General features: G+C 43.1%; 2 pseudogenes; both read left to right on the top strand.

Moving 5' to 3' along the window:
• The first annotated feature begins 348 nt into the window (after window positions 1-348).
• Window positions 349-1,559, top strand: LOC142777272 (CCR4-NOT transcription complex subunit 7 pseudogene; annotated as a pseudogene).
• Window positions 1,560-13,811: 12,252 nt separating this feature from the next.
• LOC119162336 (CCR4-NOT transcription complex subunit 7 pseudogene) lies at window positions 13,812-15,158 on the top strand (annotated as a pseudogene).
• The last annotated feature ends 215 nt before the right edge of the window (window positions 15,159-15,373 follow it).

Genomic DNA, 15,373 nt, shown 5'->3' with positions numbered 1-15,373 from the left:
ATAGTGCAGCCCGTTCGCGCTCCCTTGTCCAATTTTCTTTTTTTAAAGCTACAAAAAAAAACATTAAGTTCTGCGCTCAGAATTAAAAGTGAAAAATAAACACCTTCGCCGACTGCTTTCATTTAGTCTTACAATATGGTTATTGTTTGAAAGAGCTGCGAAAACGAAACTGCCCGTCCATTAGCGCCACTAATACTTACCAGACGTTTTCATAATAAAGTGATGACAAACTACTCTTTTTTTTTCTTTACAACAGTCAGCAAGGACAACTAGTGAAAATCAGGAAAATTTGGCAAATAAAGTAAAAAAATGAAATATTTTGTTTTCGCGCCAGGTAACCAGCTCGAAGTTTGTAAGAAGTCTCCCTCTGGAAGGCTAACTGAAGAGGAAGAAACGCCATTCGCATCTTCCACGTTGGCGATTAGGATTCAATGCCTTCGTGCGTGTGCACCGTGTGTAGTCTCAGCGAAGCGTTCAGTGAGCTGAGATTGAGGCCTATAGAAGCTCCAGCAGCTCCAATAATAGGCCAAGCACTCAGTCCATAGATGACGATCCCTACGAAATCCGCGATGTTTGGGCCTGCAATCCAGGAAGAGTTCTGCACCATGAGTGAGTTTGAGGCCTATAGAAGCTCCAGCAGCTCCAATAATAGGCCAAGCACTCCGTCCATAGATGACGATAACTACGAAATCCGCGATGTTTGGGCCTGCAATCGAGGAAGAGTTCTGCACCATCAGGCGCCTGGTCCAAAGGTACAACTACATCGCAATGGATACTGAGTTCCCTGGCGTCATAGCGCAGCACGTACGAAAGTTCAAGAGCCTCATCGACTATCAAAATCAAGCGCTGCGTTGCAACGTGGACTCTCTCAAGATTATCCAGGCGGGTCTGAGTTTTTTTGACAAGAACGGCAACCAGCCGGAAGGCCTGTCCACCTGGCAATTCAACTTCAAGTTCTGCTTGTCGAAAGACGTTTTCGCGCAAGACTCGACCAACTTCCTGGTGAGGGCTGGTGTAATGTTTCGCAGGCATGATGAGAAAGGCATTGAGGAGTTTGAGTTTGCCCAGTTACTTATGACTTCAGGATTTGTTCTCTCTGACGAAGTTAAGTGCCTCACTTTTCACACTGCCCACGACTTCGGTTACAGGATGAAGACACTGACCGGAGGGAGCCTGCCCATAGCTGAGGCAGATTTCTTTGAGACGCCAAAGTTGTATTTTCCATCTATTTACGATGTCAAGTACCTAATAAAGGGTTGCAGAAACCTCAGGGGAGGCTTGCAGGAAGTGGCTGTGCAGCTCCAGATACGGCAGTCAAACGTTCCAGGTTCACGCAAATCGAGGTCTTCCCGTCTCCAGGAACATCGTGAACTATCTTATAGAGGCCTGCTCTTACTAGACTATCGCTCGTGGTGCATACCCACAAACGGTACTTACCTTTGCAAACCTTTTCGTTCTCGTTACGAATAGATATATTTTGTTTTGCTACATGTTCCATCAGCTGATGTTTTCATATGTACTTTTGTCACCTTGTTATTAAAACTTTTCCCTGCTGTGTAGTTCGTATGTCATCCCACTGTTGTTACACATGCCATGTTTTTGATTGCTCCTTAGTTTTCTATTCTGTCTATAGATAATAAGGCCAAGCTTGAACACTGCAAGTGTTTAAACATTGGCAGTGTGAATGATCTTACGTGAATGAATTTCATTTCGGCTTCAAGCAGCATTCGTCGGGCTTTATCTGCCATCATAAACTTTGTTAAAAAAGTATACCTTCCTGCTTCGGCGCAGCTCTCTCTCGGGCTCTCTTCGATTTTGTCATATGCAGAGAGAGGGAGACAAGCACAGAAATTTTTTGGCGGGGGAGGAGGGGGGCGGCTTTGCGAGCGCGCCGCGAGATGGCGCAGCATGTACAGCAAAATTAAAGTAACGTATCTTAATCTTAAAAATATCGTTCTTCAGCTAGTTTGTAACTCGTCATATTGTAAGTAATTCACCGAAACTTGGCATCATTAAAAATGCTTATACATTCACACATGCTACCACTCACAAATTTGTGTTGCGGCGTGCTTTTATTGAGTGGTAGCGTGCGTGCATGAGTGAGTGTTTCTATAGGCACACCAAGTTGTTTATGTATATGTTCCCTTTAGGGAACACCCCGAGGCGGTGGTATAGTGGCTAAAGTACGCGGCTGCTGACCCGCAGGTAGCGGGGTTGAAACCCGGCTGCGGTGGCTGCATTTCCGATGGAGGTGGAAATGTTGTAGGCCCGTGTGCTCAGATTTGGGTGCACGTTAAAGAACCCCAGGTGGTTGAAATTTCCGGGGCCCTCCACTACAGCGTCTTTGGTACTCATATGGTTGCTTTGGGACGGTAAACACCACATATCAATCAAATCCCTTTGGCGAACCTGAGTTGCCCAGTTTCCCCATGCCGCTCTTTCGCGATTCTTTACAGCTGCGAAGAAGCCAACTTGTCGATCGCTCGTTTCTGGGCACCGCCGGTCCGCAGGTGCGCTCGCATTTCGAGCTCATTTCGATTAAAAAAGAAGCGTATTACGAATAAATTTTCAGGAGCCCTTACCTTATCGGGAGAATAGAGGTTTTTAGCAAGCTATACGGAAAAAAGGTACGGAAATACGACACGGTACCGTTCCGTATGCGCGTAGGATGCTCGCGCATGCGCATTTGTCAGTTGGTTCCGTATTGCCGCCATTCCGTAACATGTTTTCGTACTTTGCTAAAAACCTCTATTGAGTACAAGTTCTCGGCGGAAGTGAGACGGCTGATTGATTACGTGCGCGGTTAGAGGGCGCGCTTACGCGCTGTTGGCATCCGGCCTAACGACTCGCGGTCTGCTCCGAAACTGGAGGTCCTGCATTTATGTGTAGGCAAGAATGTGGCAACGACTCGCTGTGATTAAACTTAGCTTGCTGCTTGGCGGCGACGCCAGCGGGTCATGCGTGGCACGGTGGACATGACTCTAAATGTTCTCGGACATTTTAATGCCATTAGCGTATAACTTTAGTCTTTATTTATTACGCAGCTTTAGAATACCGTTTGCAAGCGCTGCGGGCGTTGCGGGGCGAGGCGGGCGTGATAAGAGTTTTAGAATAGTGTTTGCCCTGCTGCAAACCGCAACGCACGATCGCATATTGACGGCTGGTTCATGTGAGCTGTAGTGTTGAATAACTCCCGCCTAGGCGTGATCACATTTGTGCAGACATACTTCCGAATGAGATTTAGGGTCTTACGCACTGTAGTGACAACACCACTGTGACACGGGTTCTTTTTGTTTGCTATGTCGTACCCTTTTATATTGCATTTAGGTGACGGCTGCATCGTATTTGATCCGATTAGTTTGGGCAGTTAGCAGTGACTAATACTGGTGTCACTCAAATACATTTGATCGAGATCGACAGGTAAGTCGCTGCTGCACCAGATCGAGTTCGGCGCAGACGCCCTGGCTGATTGCAATCGAAAATGCCCGTGTGACACGGGGTTGATCGCACGTGCGAATGCTCAAACCCTTTCTGTGCGCTCTTGTGGTCTCTAGCTTCTTGGCTGCTGGTTGCGTGAGTGGACGAGCATGCACGAAAAACAGTTTACTACATATACAAAGCTTCTTTATCAAAATTATGCAGAAAAGGTGCATCATACTGGGTAGCTAGGTCTGTAATAATGAGACGTACACAAATAAGCACATGTACACACAACGACTGAAAGCTGGGCCAGTTGGTTACTTGAACGTAATTTAACACAGCGCACAACTATGCGGGCACAAGAGCAATTTGTCCTTTCTCTAGTGTTCGTGTGGTCCTCCTGCCCTGTGTTACAATACGTTAAAGCACATGTATGTGTTTGCTCTTGCTAAATTAAGTATCACATGGAAAATTGAAGAACTTTTCATTCTTAGCGAAGTACAATGTCATTTTGGGTCTTATTACTTGTTTCCCTACGTGTTATTTTTTAAGCAAAAGGATGTGATGTTTACTTCATTATCAGATTAGCACATTTGTCGCCGCTTAGTAGTCAGTGCACGGTACAAGCTTTTGGTCTTCGTTGGTGCGTGTGCGCAGTAATAAATAGCATCAAGTTATATTTCTCAACAGTTCTATATTATAAATAAATTCATTTCTTGAGATAGGCACAATGATAAAGTAATATGATTTTTGTATTGAACGAAATTTCTCAAAATTTTGTTGAGCCTTGTAAAAGACAAGTCCACTTGTGAAAATGTCGTCTTCAGCACCCACCCCCCGTTACTAGGTTTTCATTGCTCCTGAATGTGCAGTTTTTACTAATAAATACTAATAAAACTCTACCTAGCAAAACCATCTTGCGAATTTCTAATCTAACAAAGAATTTCCATTCACCTGCAAAAATCTGTAAATTGCAATGTTGTCTAAAAATCAATTTAAAGTTTTTTTAATGCGACTAGATAAAAAAGCAGTGATTTTTTTTATAATTTTGTAGCAACAAATTTGAGCATGCACTTTGACACTACCACATTGAAATATTTATGTGCCCTCGCTTTACTTCTATGGAGCTGCACGCCGTAACCCTGTGCAGAAGAACAATGGATACAGCTTTTGGTAGTGCTCTTACATTCCAGATGGTGGCAGAGGTGTTGGTGGTTGCTTTCGTTATTTAATGACTTATGCAACAAAAGGCACTGATCACTCCTAGCCTTTTTTTAGCTTGGAATGCTCGCACAAACACTGCATTCATTCTCCTTCTCATTGCATATCGGTCACTTGTCAAAGCCTCATGTCTCCCTGGTCTGCATCACCCACACACGGTGTCCTTCTACTATGTCAAATTGGCCCCTACGAATTTTCAAGACACAAAGGTCAGGCTAGAAGTACTCTTTGCTATTCTAATTGGTCCATGTTTTTGTAGGAGCCACAAAGATATGGCTGCTTTAATCACAAAGAAAAGTGAGAAAAGGGGTCTAGGGGAGCTCAAAGTTTTGACAATTGATTCACCATATCCTGCATTAAAATTATAGGCACACGAGTGGAGTAAGCTAGGGTCACATTGAGAGTATACTAACTAATCACAATCTGGTAAATTGTTCTCTACCTACCAGAAAGACAAAGTATCACTGGTACCTAATGAACCTCGTGATTTTATACAGAATGCATCCATGCATTCTCGAGTAGTAGTGTCCCTGGTTCTGCCAACAGTCCGAACCATATCCAGGTATGGCTCACACTTATGAGAATCGCAATGAGTCAGCAAATGTGCCCCATCTTTATCTTTTAACGAAAGCTCATGTTTGTGTGCATGCTCATTCACGCATATTCTTGCCCGGCCAACATTCATCTTTTGCCGTAGGGTAGTCGCAATTCATAAACGACCAGGTTGACACATTTTGTGCATGACTTGGCATGCCTCTTGCCGTACCAACCTTTGTTGCTTCCATTAGGTAGTATACTAGTATACATGAAAAAGCTGAGATGATTTTTGTGGCACAGAAAAAAGAATTGCATGCCATCTCTGTTTGCAACTATTTTTAGGTCGTGTGCAGCTCGGTGCATACACGGTACAACCTCAGGTCTCACTGTTCTGCTCTCTTGGTCTACCCCAGTACCGTAGTGTTCTCTCATGATAGTCTGGTGGAGCAACTCAGCTACAGCGTTAAGGAACATGCAAAGAAACCAACCACAGACGACCAATTCAATTGGTTTTGAAAAGTTTTCTGCATAACGTGTGAGCACGACACTGCACATGCATAGCCTGGGCATTGTAGAGCTGTGGCCCTTTTCACAGTTTTGGAATGCATCAACTTGTATGGAAGCGATTCTTTTGCACACCTAAACAAAAAAGCCAACAGCCGTGACGGCTCTGCAAGGTAATGGGCTAAGCCGAAAACTGCAAAGAGCCACAAGCCTTCAACTCATGTGTAAACACCAATCCTTTTTCAGTCTGCGAAAGCCTGCTAGAACATTGTTAACAATGGGCTAATGTGTGACGGTTGATAGTTGTTTCGAAATAATAAAAAATTTATCATCACACGCAAGAACTTTCAAAACCTCCCACTAAACAAAATGTTTGTGTAATGTAACAAAACAAGTTACGGTCAAACATAAAAATTTGCACAACACAAGAGCAACATATGAGCCTACGAAAATGCCTCGTCTTTGAATATAAAATCGCTAATAAAGTTGACCTTAACACAAAACTTGAGGAGGGCCATAAAAGCTTATATTGCTATGCCCGCAGCATTCCTGAAGGAAACCGCACCACTCTCGTCTATGAAACTTCCTATGTAGAAAAACAATTCACTGTGCAGGACAGAGTAAAATAGGTCCTCAACTTCAACCAAGAACAAGTACTCATCGATGGATTCTTTGAAGAAAGTGGATGATGCAAGGGAAATTCTCAGTTTAAAATGAGTCTCTCCTGACGACCGAGTCTAGCCGCTTCATTAAAAACTGACTAATACATTCTGCCAGATAACTCAATCACTCACAATTGTACTGAATGAAACACTCGGCTTATGCATCTTGGCCATAAAAAACACAGAAAGGGTGTTCTTTTTGCTAGCTGCAGTATGCGATAGACTCTGCTAGTTGTGTAAGTTTCAAGTTTTTACTCAGAGCCACTGCCTTGCTTTTCAAAATTTGGGTTTTGATGACTTTTAACTTGATGAAGTTCATGTAGACTGCTTGTCCTGCCACGAAGTTGCACAAATCTACATACATTGCAACGGAGCCACTACTTTTATCCACTTAAAATGGACACAAAGTTTTGCACTTGAAGAATAACAACACCCACCAATGTATGCTCCTGACGAAGAGGGTTTTTTCCCTGCTCTTGCTAGAGCTTAGATACTGTCTTGTGAGCAATAGCCCTAACTGCGGCATCGATGTTAGCCGACTTGTTGATGCAATACCAGTAATTAGTGAGCCAGCAACAGAGGTTCGTGGCTAAGTTTTGGGCCTTTGTTGAGTACATAGCGTAATGTTTCTGCAATGTCAACGTTTCCCAACCCAGTGAGGCCTTGCCAGGTCGTGCTAACCGGCTTTTTCAGTATGAAGCAAAAAGCATGCCTCACCTTCAGGTTCAACTTTGCCTGGGTGATGTAGGCTGCCGAACGCTTGGCATCGCCAAACTTCTTCAGTGCCAGCCACTCCAGGTCCAAACTGAAGCAAAGTGCAAAGAGCAGGTAAAGAAAGCACACCTGCTGCCACAAATCATGATTTTGTATACTTTCGTAACATGACCAAATGTAGGTGCGACTTCCCCAAAAAAAGAGCATGGCCTTTCAGGGAAGTCATGCCTTCATTTGGTTGTGTTAGTAAGTATGTAAAATTTTCAAATTCGAATTGTGAAGGCAGGTGGGTTTATTTTTTTACCTCCTTCATGCAATGTGCTTTAGTTTAGAACTGGAGTGGCTGGTGTTAAAGAAGTTTTGCAGTGCCAACCGTATCATAATTGACCAGGCACAATAACAACTGCCTAGTCAGGCATGCGTTATCAGTTGAAACGCGTCATCATTCAGAATTCACATGCTGAAAGCGCCCTGAGGAACCATGCATCTTTGGTTAAACAGGCACACCTTTCAACATGGTCACTCTTGTGCAAAGCAGCCCAGCATGTCTATTAGGTCACGCGGGTTCTTCGGCACACCACGTCAGAGCCCACAACTTCCACAAGGTACCACAGATCAAGCATGGCTGCAGATGCACTATACAGAGTCAGAGTCATGGCTGTATATGGTTCTGCTAAATGTTCCAGATATGTTTCAGCGTTGCTAGAAACCTGTTGAAAAGCAGTTGGTAGTAACTCTACAATACGTAAGCAGTAGCACTGCAATGGGAGTTGAATAACTTGTTGGTATTGAAACCAATCTGTGATGTGCAACAGCTCGATAACACATGCTCTTCTTGTATATCAGCCTTTTTTTATGTCCAATGCTATACGAAGGCTTCCCCCATTTACCTACAATTTTCCCAACCCTGTGCAAGCTTATTCGATCTTATGCGTTCAAATTTTTAATTCATCATCCTATCAAGTCCTCTGCTTTTTTCAGCAATATTTTCTATCTTTTCGTAGCCACACAATCTCTCTGATTGGTCTTTCCCTCACATTGCTCGACCCGCCTAGATCCAATCTTTTTTTTTCTTATGTCTGCTAGAATGTCATCTACTAGCCCTGTTTGTTCTTCATTCAGCTCTGCTTTTTTAATATCCCTATGTTATGCTAACCATTCTCTGTTTCTATTTTGCATAGCTCTTGATTTGTTCTAGACTTTTTTTTTCTTCTCTTTTTTTTTTACTATCATTCAAATTTTTGCACCATATGTTAGTACTCGCAGCATATAATAGTTGACCACTTTCTGCTTTAGGGATAGTTGTAAATTGCCTCTTGTCATTTGGGAATGTCTGCCATCAAAGCTTGAGCCCATCCATATTGTTCGGTGAATTTCCTTTTGATGAATTGCGTGTCCAGTGAATTTCTGACTTAAATACAAATAGATTGTAGGGATTTTAGTGTGCCGTTGCAAACTCTTGCCCTCTTGTTTTGTCTCTTAACATTAGATCCTTGTCTTTTACTTATTTATCTGTAACCCTACTTAAACACTTTCTCAGTTTAGACCCTCAGCTCATTGTAGTTCATGGGCACCACTGCTGAAAAGCAAAACATCATTTGTAAAGTGTAAGTACCGAGATATTCCTTGTCAATGTTTATTCATGTTTCTTATCAACATGGTGGCTCAAATACTTCTGCTGAGCAAGCTGCAAATATTGCTCAGATATTGCCTCCTTGCCAGATCCACTTCAGAAATAAAATTTTTCTGCTCTGCGACAGCTCCTCCCCCATAAAGGGGCTTTTCTAGTCGCCCCTCGAGACCTTAATAAAGTTCACTGTCTGTATGTCTGCTGTGGACTCTTTGTTGATGTTGGCTAGGGTATTCATGCATGCATTATGCACTAGCTACTCTAAAACTGCTGGTATCTGTACCGAGTCGAATGCCTTTTATTAGTCTTTGCAAGCTAAGTAAATGGATGTGTTTCGTTTGGCAATTTTTACAGTTTGACAGCGCATGGCTATGATCCACAGTGGGACATCTGTTGATCTGTGTATAATTCTTTAAATCTTTCATATTTCTTTTTTTCTGTATTTGTTTAGTATTCACATTTTTACAGTTAGGTTGTACATTTGATTCGCCAGTACGTGAGGCATTGTGCAGAAAGTGTCACAACCTTGTTAAACAGGAGATCTCCTTCATCTTTGATCGGGTCAACAATTTCGCTGCATGATTTTTCGTGGGTGATGTTTTGTAGGGCTCTATTCCATTCTCTCAGGGTAGGGTATCCAACGAGATTTGTTCCTGCTAGGCTTCTGATTTTATGTTCCTTTCTTTCTAACTCTGTTTATACTCACTCATAGAATTTAAGTGTTTTGTTAAACTTTGGCTTCTTTCTCTGTTAGGTGGCTTATTCATGAGCTGTAGTAAAAGTCTTCTGCCACCTTACTATAGATGTTGAGACTTCTTATTATGTTACTCTATCTGTTGGAGTGTGCATTCGTAATTAGTTTCCTGTTGTCATGCTCCATCCTTTCTTTCAATTTTCCATTCATTTCTTTGGTGCTATAAATCCCCATGTCGGCAATTTTCGTTTTGTTAATCAGCCAATTTAGCTCAGTTAATTCAACTTTAGATCTTGAGTGGGTAGCTTTTGTAGATTTTTTTCGTTTTTTGTGATTTGGGAGAGTTTGCTTACTTCTTGCCCTGGTGCTTTAACCAACTGCAGTTTCATTTATAGAATCAGTGTAGTTATGGTTTTGTTTATTTCCTCTATGTCATGATTTTTCTCTTGTTCTAAGACCTCGCATACGCGTGTTCTAAGGCAGTGCTGAAAATGGGCGTGACTGTGGCTCTGCTCCATTTTCAAAGGAGCCTTGCAATTTCTCTGCAAGTTATAATGTTAAAAATAATAAATATGGTATTTTTGGGTGCCTTAAAGTTCCGCATTCAATTTTGGTGGGCTTACTAATGATGATGACTATAGAGTTCAAGCATGTGAAGAGATCGTTTTGGTAAAACATATAAAATGAATAATTAAAGACGAAAACGTAATAATTGTATAGTTTGTATAGAAACGAATTATATAGTTTGTAAAAAACCCAGACGCGTGCCAGATGATGATGATGATCCATGATACTCTGGCGCACACCCACAAAGGGGGATCGGCCAAGAACCGGACGGCAGGATCTTAACTAAAAGGCTAATGGTTTTTCAAACACAACGTAATTTTGGGCTGAAAAAAAATATATAAAGAAAGCCGAAAATCGAGAAAGGAGTATATCTGAGCAGGGAGCGATGCAGTCCATCAGATGTGCTTTGAGACAGAGGTAATGGTGGGTCTAAAATGATATATATATTTATATATATATATATATATATATATATATATATATATATATATATATATATATATATATGCAGATTAACTTGGCAATCGCTTTGTTTCAATTATGTATTCAAATACCACAGAGCAGACGTCCCTGTGGCTATAACCGAATTTAATGCTGCCAAATGACAAAATTACTGCCACATTTATTTCTAATCCCAATTTCCTAAGTGGAGCTACCAGGTATCTTATCCGCTGATGAGAATATCGGCGACAGAACAAAAAGAAGTGATCTATCGTTTCCATTTCTTCGCAAGTCTGACATAAAGGTGACGCCTTTAGACTAACTTTATGCAAAAAATATTTCAGTTGCGGAATTCTGCAACGCAATCTTGTAAAAGTAACTTCCAAGTGCCGTGTTGCACACCACTGTCTATTCCAGCGGCATCTTAGATGTGCGAAATATCGATATTTATCCAATGAGTAGCAGTCGTATTCATTCAAACAGAGGTTACTAAACCTTATTGCTGCCGCGTAAGCCGTATCAGGGAAAATCGGGATAAGGGGACCGCTAAGAGATACTGTGGCTTGTGCATCCGCCATCTCATTGAGATATATGCCACGATGGCCTGGTACATGTAAGAGCAGCAGTTTTTTCAAGTTTGTCGGTATGAGTTGTCGGAACATGCGCATAAGTGTTAAAAGACGTGCAATCATCTCGCGCTTGCTGCGTCGTCGTCGTCGGTAGTGCCCGAATGCCGTGTGCTTTGTCGCTGAAAGTCAAGCTGCTCATCAACGTCCGTGAAGATATGGTTACCGTCGACCGTTTCAAATTAAAACTGAGTACTTGGGTATACCGACGCTTCGACAACGTCTCATAATAAATTCACTTCCGTCTGCCATACTCGCCGCGTGCATTTCGCGTCTCAGTAGTGTGCTTCTGGCCACATTAACACGTCACAACTTCCTCGCTCGAAGGGGGGCCCTGCAGCGCGCCAGTACGTGCCAGAAGAATCAGGCGCTAAGAAGACGACGACGCACCAAGCATGCACGAAATGGTTGCGCCTGTTCTGGATCGCGTATGCCAAAATAGATTCCGACAAAATAAATATAATGTGTGGCATAACATCGACAACGTCTGTCTGCCTGTTCCCGCAGAGCGAAACTGGGTCCTAAATGGCACCGTTGAACTCGCCGAGATGATAAGGTGGACGTACGTATAGATGCATGGACGGACACCCGGATGGATGGACGGACGGGAAGATACAGAGTTGAGTACAAGGGTCGACGGACAGACAGATATGGTCGGACGAACAGAGTACGGCCTTGTTTTCAAAGCATATAAAGCATACGCGTGCTATGAATGCTGCAAATGCGGTATATGCCACAAATGTTTTCGGTCCGACGAAAAGCTAGCTACGACGACGGCGGCGACAGTGGACATCGTGAGAGCTTATGCAGATTCCCTTTTAAAAATTGAAGCATCACATGTGTATTAGTCGTTTCCGCTACGGTTGCTGAACGACATTTTGATGCTTGCCGTATTTTCGACAGTACTTTCTCGAAATGTAAAATGCCGCCATAGTTTAAATAGACATTCAATAGGAGCACACGAAGATCAATATGTCAGTCACATAAAACAGGAGCCTCGGAACCTGCGTGCGAATCACACCGGGTTTAAGATTTAGCTATAAGCAGCGAACCACAGAGTTCTCACGTCAGCAAACACATCACTGCTGATGGTGGGAAATTTTGTTTGTATGCTGTGTCAAAAATAATAAATAAACACATAGGTATAACACTTGCTAGAAATGAAACTGAATGCTGGTGTTTTTAGCACTCGGCGATTTAAAACGGCCGTGAACCACTCAACCGCAGCCAGCAGTCCAGCGGCTGCTCAGGCAGTGAGGGCTATTCTCTCTGTAACACCTTTAGGCGAGACACGTTTGGTTACTTGTGTTAATATGGGCTTACAAACCTATAACTAGCAACATCTGCGAATGATACAGCGTTTTCAAAGGCAAGTCCAGTACAAAGTGTCTTTACTCATGATTAAGAGGCTGCAAATCTGCGCGCTGGCAGTGCGCGCATTGAAGATTTGAATCAGTAAGGGCGACCGCTGTAGCAGATGATGCGCTTGTCTCCAACCTGAACGAAGCAAGCACATCGAGGACTGTAGCTTGCCTTATCCCACTCTGCTGTGAAGGCGCGCTCGGCATATCTCCACACTTGCGCGAACGAAGAGGACGTTTTTTTTTTTCCATGTGCATTCGTTTATTCTAAAACGAGACTCAGCTGCCCGCAGCAGGATGCCAAAGCATTTGGATGTTTATGAACCATCACGACGACGATGACGCCAACACAACATTTTCGCTGCCAGTGTTCTCCTTATTTACTGCACTTATTCAAATGTAACGCGAGTTTCTGTCGAACGTATTGCTACCTAATGTCGACCCTCACGCACTACAATTGAATACCGAAATTTATTTTTTCCTCTCGCGCGTAATTAAAAATTCCTCGCATTGCAACAGAGTATATACTGTATATTGTCGTACCAACAAATACTTGAACAAAAGCCCGAAATTTATGGCCAAATAGCAGGACTTAGCCGCAAAATAGAAGAGGACAACGGATGGTGTAGACAGAAATCTTTTTCGAGGTGCGGCAAGCGATGCGTGGACCTGGTGCGCAACCCCTGAGGTAAACCACTGGGATTGGGTACAGCTCATGCGGCCCTAGTTCCCTGCAGATGAAGTCTTACTGCCTGTAGAGTTCTAGCCAGCAGAGTAGAGTTTACACACGCAAAATAGCCTAGTAGCTATGATTTTTATCGTGGGGGGGGGGGGGGGTACTTGTTGAAGCCTTTGAAAACACCCATTTTTAATAATTGCCCTAAAGAAACACCCCGTCCCCCCCCCCATCCAAATATGGGGGGTGGAAACATCACCGTCCTGGCTACAGGCGTGCACAGGATACTTTAATCTACTAGAGACAACCGCGAAACTATACAAAATACACTAAATTTAAAATACAATTCCAGTTTCGCGCGACAAAACATAGAAGCAGATCATTGATTCTATGTAAGATTTGTTTGTAATTCTTTATATAGTGCAGCCCGTTCGCGCTCCCTTGTCCAATTTTCTTTTTTTAAAGCTACAAAAAAAAAAACATTAAGTTCTGCGCTCAGAATTAAAAGTGAAAAATAAACACCTTCGCCGACTGCTTTCATTTAGTCTTACAATATGGTTATTGTTTGAAAGAGCTGCGAAAACGAAACTGCCCGTCCATTAGCGCCACTAATACTTACCAGACGTTTTCATAATAAAGTGATGACAAACTACTCTTTTTTTTTCTTTACAACAGTCAGCAAGGACAACTAGTGAAAATCAGGAAAATTTGGCAAATAAAGTAAAAAAATGAAATATTTTGTTTTCGCGCCAGGTAACCAGCTCGAAGTTTGTAAGAAGTCTCCCTCTGGAAGGCTAACTGAAGAGGAAGAAACGCCATTCGCATCTTCCACGTTGGCGATTAGGATTCAATGCCTTCGTGCGTGTGCACCGTGTGTAGTCTCAGCGAAGCGTTCAGTGAGCTGAGATTGAGGCCTATAGAAGCTCCAGCAGCTCCAATATCAGGCAAAGCACTCTGTCCATAGATGACGATCCCTACGAAATCCGCGATGTTTGGGCCTGCAATCAAGGAAGAGTTCTGCACCATGAGTGAGTTTGAGGCCTATAGAAGCTCCAGCAGCTCCAATAATAGGCCAAGCACTCAGTCCATAGATGACGATCCCTACGAAATCCGCGATGTTTGGGCCTGCAATCCAGGAAGAGTTCTGCACCATGAGTGAGTTTGAGGCCTATAGAAGCTCCAGCAGCTCCAATAACAGGCCAAGCACTCCGTCCATAGATGACGATAACTACGAAATCCGCGATGTTTGGGCCTGCAATCGAGGAAGAGTTCTGCACCATCAGGCGCCTGGTCCAAAGGTACAACTACATCGCAATGGATACTGAGTTCCCTGGCGTCATAGCGCAGCACGTACGAAAGTTCAAGAGCCTCATCGACTATCAAAATCAAGCGCTGCGTTGCAACGTGGACTCTCTCAAGATTATCCAGGCGGGTCTGAGTTTTTTTGACAAGAACGGCAACCAGCCGGAAGGCCTGTCCACCTGGCAATTCAACTTCAAGTTCTGCTTGTCGAAAGACGTTTTCGCGCAAGACTCGACCAACTTCCTGGTGAGGGCTGGTGTAATGTTTCGCAGGCATGATGAGAAAGGCATTGAGGAGTTTGAGTTTGCCCAGTTACTTATGACTTCAGGATTTGTTCTCTCTGACGAAGTTAAGTGCCTCACTTTTCACACTGCCCACGACTTCGGTTACAGGATGAAGACACTGACCGGAGGGAGCCTGCCCATAGCTGAGGCAGATTTCTTTGAGACGCCAAAGTTGTATTTTCCATCTATTTACGATGTCAAGTACCTAATAAAGGGTTGCAGAAACCTCAGGGGAGGCTTGCAGGAAGTGGCTGTGCAGCTCCAGATACGGCAGTCAAACGTTCCAGGTTCACGCAAATCGAGGTCTTCCCGTCTCCAGGAACATCGTGAACTATCTTATAGAGGCCTGCTCTTACTAGACTATCGCTCGTGGTGCATACCCACAAACGGTACTTACCTTTGCAAACCTTTTCGTTCTCGTTACGAATAGATATATTTTGTTTTGCTACATGTTCCATCAGCTGATGTTTTCATATGTACTTTTGTCACCTTGTTATTAAAACTTTTCCCTGCTGTGTAGTTCGTATGTCATCCCACTGTTGTTACACATGCCATGTTTTTGATTGCTCCTTAGTTTTCTATTCTGTCTATAGATAATAAGGCCAAGCTTGAACACTGCAAGTGTTTAAACATTGGCAGTGTGAATGATCTTACGTGAATGAATTTCATTTCGGCTTCAAGCAGCATTCGTCGGGCTTTATCTGCCATCATAAACTTTGTTAAAAAAGTATACC

This window comes from Rhipicephalus microplus, chromosome X (genome assembly GCF_043290135.1).
Source record: "Rhipicephalus microplus isolate Deutch F79 chromosome X, USDA_Rmic, whole genome shotgun sequence".
Lineage (NCBI taxonomy): Eukaryota > Metazoa > Arthropoda > Arachnida > Ixodida > Ixodidae > Rhipicephalus > Rhipicephalus microplus.
Note: the sequence above shows the minus strand (reverse complement) of the source record. Positions and strands in the feature narration are given on the sequence as shown.